The following is a 7,127-nucleotide window of genomic DNA, read 5'->3' on the forward strand; positions in this document are numbered from 1 at the left end:
TCTTGTGTGTGTGTGTGTGTGTGTGTGTGTGTGTGTGTGTGTGTGTGTGTGTGTGTGTGTGTGTGTGTGGGGTGGTGTACAGGTCACTGTATCTCCCCCACAGTGCCTTTGTGTCAGTGTGTCGGTGTGTATACTGGAAGTGATGCACACCTTTTAGGGTCAGGTGGAGAGACGTTGCTAGGGGGGCAACCGGGTTACAACACAGTAATAGCCCTCCTGTTTTACATACTATCCACAGTGTGAGTCTGTGTGAGTCTGTGTGTGTGTGTGTGTGTGAGTGTTGGTGTGCGTGTGTGTGTGTATTTGTGTGTGTGTGGTAGTGGGTGAATGCTTTGTTAGCTTCACTATCTGGTTTAGAAGTGTGACTGATGCCAAAGCTATGCAAGGAAAGGGCAGTGTGTGTGTGCCTTTGTGTGTGTGTGAGTGTGTGTGTATGTGTTTGTGTGTGTGTCGGCCTATCATGTCAGAGTGTTTTGTAAAAGGCAGTAGGTGAACGGAGAGCAGGGTAGGAGGGGGGGAGGAGGAGGGAGAGGGGGAGGAGGAGGAGGAGGAGGAGGAGGAGGAGGAGGAGGAGGAGGAGGAGGAGGAGGAAGAGGGCAGAGGGTTAAGCCCTGTTTCTAATTTACTTTGTTCGGCGCCCTTATTGCCTTCTATGGCTGTGTGTTTTGTGTGTGTGTGTGTGTGTGTGTGTGTGTCTGTGAGTGTGTGCATGTGTAGGTGCATGCCAGTGTGCGTGTGTGTGTGTACAGTGTGTGTAATGTGTGGGAATGGAATGAAAATGTGTACGTATTAATATTCTGAACTATGCATTAATGTAAGCATGGGGTTAGTACCCTGTGCTTTAGCTCTAGATCCTGTAGTGTAATAGAACAACTCTACAGGCTGAAGGGTTACAGGACGGGGCTGTTTCTGACCCCCCCCTCGTTTAGTGGGATGCCTCTGAGGGGAAACGCCCAGCAGTACACAGGACCCAACACACACGTGTGTTAATGTCCGGTCACGTCTGGTTCTCTGTATCAGTATGCACTGTGCAATGTGTGTGTGTGTGTGTGGTTGTGTGTGTGTGGTTGTGCGTGTGTGTGTGTGGGTGGGTGTGAGAGAGACTAAGAGGTTAGAGTGTTGGAGGAGAAGAGGGTTTTAAGTGTGTGTGGCACAAGCATGCAATGTGTATGTGTGTTTGTTTGTGACCTGAGGGAAGAGAGAGTGTGTGGGTGTGTGTGTGTATGCGCGTGTGTGCGTGTGTGTGTGTGTGTGTTTGTTCCGTTGCTCCTTGCTGAGCTCCACTTACCTCTGGACGGAGCGAAGCCGCAAGGAAAAATGGTGGAATGAGAGAGTGGAGAGGAGAGGAGTGGGGAGGAGAGAGAGGAGAGGGAGGTGAGGGGAGGAGAGAGGAGAGGAGAGGAGAGGAGAGACTTGCCGCAGAAAGCATGGTCAGGTCCTGAGTCCTGCAAGATGGATTATCCTCCACCCAGTGCAGCATTTATCAATGTCAGAGAGAGAGAGAGAGAGAGAGAGAGAGAGAGAGAGAGAGAGAGAGAGAGAGAGAGAGAGAGAGAGAGAGAGAGAGAGAGAGAGAGAGAGAGAGAGAGAGAGAGAGAGAGAGAGAGAGAGAGAGAGGGGGAGAGAGAGAAATGCACCAAATTGCAGTAAATAGAAGGGAGAGGGGGGAGAATGAGTGGGTGAGGCTTGATGAGGGGAGTGTGGAGGTAGCTGCAGGTTGATGTCTGAATATCGCTCATATATATTCATTATGCATTAGGGATGCATGTTGCGACAGAGAGCAGATCTATATCTCTCTCTATCTCTCTATATCTATCTTCAGTGTACAGATACGGGGACTTCTCTGTGAGTCGTTAGAACAGGCTGTTGATCTCCTGTTCAGGACACAGAGCGATGAGCACATGTGACAGAGAGGTGTTCCGTCGGGGCACCAGAGCAGTGGCCTGTCAACGGACAGTAGGAGGGACCTGTGCAACATAAAGGCAGCAATCAGGTTATCGGATAATGTCATAAAGATCTAGATCAGTGGTCCCCAAACTTTTTTCGGTGGGGGCCACATCAACTTTCCTTTCTGTAAAGGGGGGCCATCATTGATCTCATCCTTTGCCAATATAAAACACTCAAAGTCTTTAGCTTTTCTTTCAGCTGGATTTGTACATTATGCCCCATTTCTTCAATTCGCCTGGTAACTGTAGATGCGGACAGACTCAGGGCATCTTTCCGGACACAACTCCTCTGCGACAGCGTTCAAACACTTTTTAACAAACTCCCCATCACTGAACGACTTTCCACAGCTTGCAATCAGTTGAGCTACCTTGAAGCTGGCCCGAACGGATGACGGGTTCATCTGTGTTTGGCGTAGCATTGTACTCTGCTGGGCAGCAAATCCACTTTTTAGCCTAGCCACCTTGTCTCTCCTCGCTTGGCCCAGCAAGCTAGCATACTGCCCTCCATGGCGGGTTTCATCGTGTCGGCGGATGTTCAATTCTTTGAACACGGCAACCATCTCTTTGCAGATTAGGCCAACTGCCTGTTCCTTGCACTGGACAGAAAAATAGTCATCTGTCCACTGCTGTTTAAAAACCCTGCACTCTGAATTTATTTTCCGTTTCCCCAACAGTTTCGACATATTGTTGTCTTACTTTCTTACGTTCTGATCGCCCGCGCGCACTTGCAGCTTGATCGGCCAACACTGCGGCGCGAACTTGGTGACGTCACGTTGCCGAGCTCTTTTTGACATCTCCAATATATGAAAAAAAATATTTGACTTGTATGTAAGATTCAAATTTTTACTTCCCTCGTAAAAAAAGAGAAAGAAAATAAATGAATTAAAAAATATCTTTTTTATTCATAAATAGGCCATGATTAGAGGGGTTGTTTGGATCGTTAAGCGGGCCGCTCCAGTTGTTTAGGGGGGCCGGATGTGGCCGGGGGCTGTAGTTTGGGGACCCCTGATCTAGATCGTAACTATCTATCATATAGCTATCAATCATATATCGTGTCATCATATATAGATATATGATATAGATATATATATATATATATAGATATAGATATTATATGTGCATGCAGGGAGGCAGGAGGCTATTAGATATGTGAGAGGGACTTTGATCCTATTTTAAAAATGATATTGATTTTAAGTATGATTATTTGCAGTAATACTGCCCAGGGTAGACTGAACCGTGTCAGAAATGTGCGTGTGTGTGTGTGCGTGTGTGTGTGTGTGTGTGTGTGTGTGTGTGTGTGTGTGTGTGTGTGTGTGTGTGTCTTTGGGCATTGCTACGATGCAGATTTAGTTGTTCCTTCCTTTTTTCTTTGCTCCCCTTCCTCTGAAGGGAATCTCTTTTAATCAATTTTTTAATTGGCCATTCCTTTATGAAGCTGTAGTGAGCGTCAGGGAGGTAATTGGTCATTAGAAAAAAAAGATACACCTTTCTTTCCAAAACACACACTCACACACACAAGCACACACCTACACACACCTACACACACACACACACACACACACACACACACACACACACACACACGCGCACACACGCACACACACACACACACACACACACACACACACCAAGGCACACTGAGCATGCAGAACATAAGTGTAAAACGCAACTTGTCATTTAGACATTGTATGTTAATAACAAAGGATGAAAAAACACAAATTAGAATGTTTTTGTTGCCATAGCAATGGGATATTAATTGCCATAGCAACTACACAGAATGCAAATGACTTGATCCATCACATCTTGCTGGAGATGGTATGCATGAATTAGTATATGTGTGGGTGTGTGTGCCTCTACGTGTATGTGTGTGTGTGGGAGTGGCGTGCGTATGTGTATCTGTGCGTGCAAGTGTGCGCGTGTGTGTGTGCATGTACGTGTATGTATGTATGTGTGTGTTTGCGTGTATGTATGTATGTATGTGTGTGTGTGGGTGTGTGGGTGCGTGCGTGCGTGTGTGCGTGCGTGCGTGCGTCCTTGCGGGCGTGTGTGTGTGTGTGTGTGTGTGTGTGTGTTGACGTGCCTGTGTGTGTCTCCATGAGGCGTCAGCCACCAGCCTGTTTCCCTCGCTCTGAATCCTTTAGCTCCACCTCCTCCCAGCCTACGGGCTACAGCGTCTCGTCCTCACGCATCGGCTCGACCTCTGGTAGGTCGCGGGTCCCTTCCCTCTGAGCGTTCCCTCCTCCGCCCGGCCCTCTCTCCCAGCTGCGGGTCCTCTGGTAGGTCGCGGGTCCCTTCCCTCTGAGTGTTCCCTCCTCCGCCCGGCCCTCTCTCCCAGCTGCGGGTCCTCTGGTAGGTCGCGGGTCCCTTCCCTCTGAGTGTTCCCTCCTCCGCCCGGCCCTCTCTCCCAGCTGCGTGAGCGGTGGTCTCACGTCAGAGGGAGCAGGCAGCCCTCAGGATCACCGGGGAGTTGCACCTTCTCTGAGCTGTGACTCCAGATCTCCTCCCTGGGGGCGCGGCCCTCTGTGTATCTATAGAATGAACGTGTGAATGTTTGAAAAGGAGAATAATGTGGGTTCTACATCGTGCACAGGATAGCATTCTGTGAGGACTGTAGGCTGACTCTAAACCTTGAGTCAACCAGGACATAAAGAACCAACAGGGCCTGAAGTAGAGTCAATACGGACAACTGCTCCCAACAAATACCTTGGTATGCTGCATGGCAATGCAAACTTTTCTTTTTCAATTATTCAGATAGATTTACACACACACAGACATGCACACACACACACACACACACACACACACACACACACACACACACACACACACACACACACACACACACACACACACACATTCACACACAAACACGTACCACATACGTGTGTGTGTGTGTGTGTGTGTGTGTGTGTGTGTGTGTGTGTGTGTTATTGACCTTGCTCCTCCACACCACCAGACAAGACAAGACAGACTCAATCATTCATACTGTTGCACACAAACAAACACACACGTGTGTGTGTGTGTGTGTGTGTGTGTGTGTGTGTGTGTGTGTGTGTGTGTGTGTGTGTGTGTGTGTGTGTGTGTGTGTGTGCGCGCGCGCGCGCGCGAGCCTGTGTGTGTGTGTATATCTTCTAGCTGAGGATAGAAGGGGCGACATGCCGTCTGGGTCTCTTCTGCACCAATTCACTGATCCCAGACCTGCTGTGAAATGTACCTGAGAGAGAGAGAGAGAGAGAGAGAGAGAGAGAGAGAGAGGGAGGGAGAGAGAGAGAGAGAGAGAGAGAGTTAACACAGATTGGAACCGAGAGGCAAAGAGGATATTGAGCAGAGGGATGGATTGGTACGGAGGAGGGAGGAGGAGACGGATGTAAACACTCCAGGATTGAGATAGGAAAGAGAGAGAGGCAGGGGGGGGGGGCGAGGGAGAACAAATGGAGTCAATGGACAGGCGGGGGGGGGGGGGGGGGGGGGGGGGGGGGGGGGGGGGGTGGGTTATGAGACGGGGTTGAAGGAAAGGTTTACCGTTCTTGCTCAGTCATCTGGAACTGATTGCACACACGCACACACGCACACACACGCACACACACATGATCAAACTCTTTCATTTGCTTTCCCTCGTCTCATTTTCTCCTGCTTTAGGAGTCAGATCGGTTTAGTGCGTCTACGCCGGGCCTTTCATCACCCTCCTCCTCTCCTCTCACACACACACACACACACACACACACACACACACACACACACACACACACACACACACACACACACACAGAAATGAGGGACAGACAGAACTGTCCCTTCTCATTATATCGAGGTAATGGCATCCTTCTGTTTTCCTTCTGCCTCGCCAACAACAGAAACATACACACACTCTCTCTCTGACACGCACACACACTCCACACACACACTCTCTCTGTCTCTGACACACACTCTGTCTCTGACACACACACACACACACACACTCTCTCTGTCTCTGACACACACTCTGTCTCTGACATACACACACACACACACATATTCTCTCTGTCTCTGACACACACTCACACACACTCTGTCTCTGACACACACACACGCGCAGACACACACACACACACATATTCTCTCTTTTGCTCACACACACACACATACACACACACACACACACACACGCACACGCACGCACTCCGTCACTCAGACAAACAGACTGTCTGCAACACAGAATGATGGGGTAAGGTAATGGCTGGGTCTGTCCATGCGTTTTCTTCCGTAGTCGTTCCCTGGTCCCATAGTGAGTTTGAATTGGAATCTGGAAGTCAGCAGTTGCCATCTCTATTGTGCGCCAAGTGCGTCTTGTTGAGGCGGTACGCTCCCCAGCCCTGTGGCAGCAGCACATGGCAGACAGAGCTGCCCTTCTCTGTTAAATAGGCCATTTTACTATACAAAAAAACAGAATGAATGATGCACTAAATATACAATCCAATGTAGCCAGAGTGGCAGGGCCCTGTCCTATTATCAGGACTCAGGACATCTCGGTAAACCAAATACTGAGCATATATCGGTCATGGACACATACAATGCATGTCATATTAACGCTGAGTTCTGTATTATGAATATAGAACAAAGGATTAATATGACAATGCATGTCCCGTTAATAATGTGCTCTATATTCAGAATCCGTGCAACCACAAACCACCGTGGTTCTGCCATAAAGCCTCTCCATCAAGAGGAGCTCCAGAGAACCTCCACAGTGCCTCCTGAGGGGCTCAGTGAGGAGAACCTCCAGTCTGTGAGGAGTCAGAAGAACCTCCAGTCTGTCAGCAGTGAGGAGAACCTCCAGTCTGTGAGGAGAACCTCCAGTCTGTGAGGAGAACCTCCAGTCTGTGAGGAGTGAGGAGAACCTCCAGTCTGTGAGGAGCAGTGAGGAGAACCTCCAGTCTGTGAGGAGTGAGGAGAACCTCCAGTCTGTGAGGAGTGAGGAGAACCTCCAGTCTGTGGGGAGAGAGGAGAACCTCCAGTCTGTGAGGAGCAGTGAGGAGAACCTCCAGTCTGTGAGGAGTGAGGAGAACCTCCAGTCTGTGGGGAGTCAGGAGAACCTGCAGTCTGTGAGGAGAACCTGCAGTCTGTGAGGAGAACCTCCAGTCTGTGAGCAGTGAGGAGAACCTCCAGTCTGTGAGGAGTGAGGAGAACCTCCAGTCTGTGAGGAGA

The sequence above is a fragment of the Gadus morhua genome, chromosome 14 (assembly GCF_902167405.1).
Source record: "Gadus morhua chromosome 14, gadMor3.0, whole genome shotgun sequence".
Classification (NCBI taxonomy): domain Eukaryota; kingdom Metazoa; phylum Chordata; class Actinopteri; order Gadiformes; family Gadidae; genus Gadus; species Gadus morhua.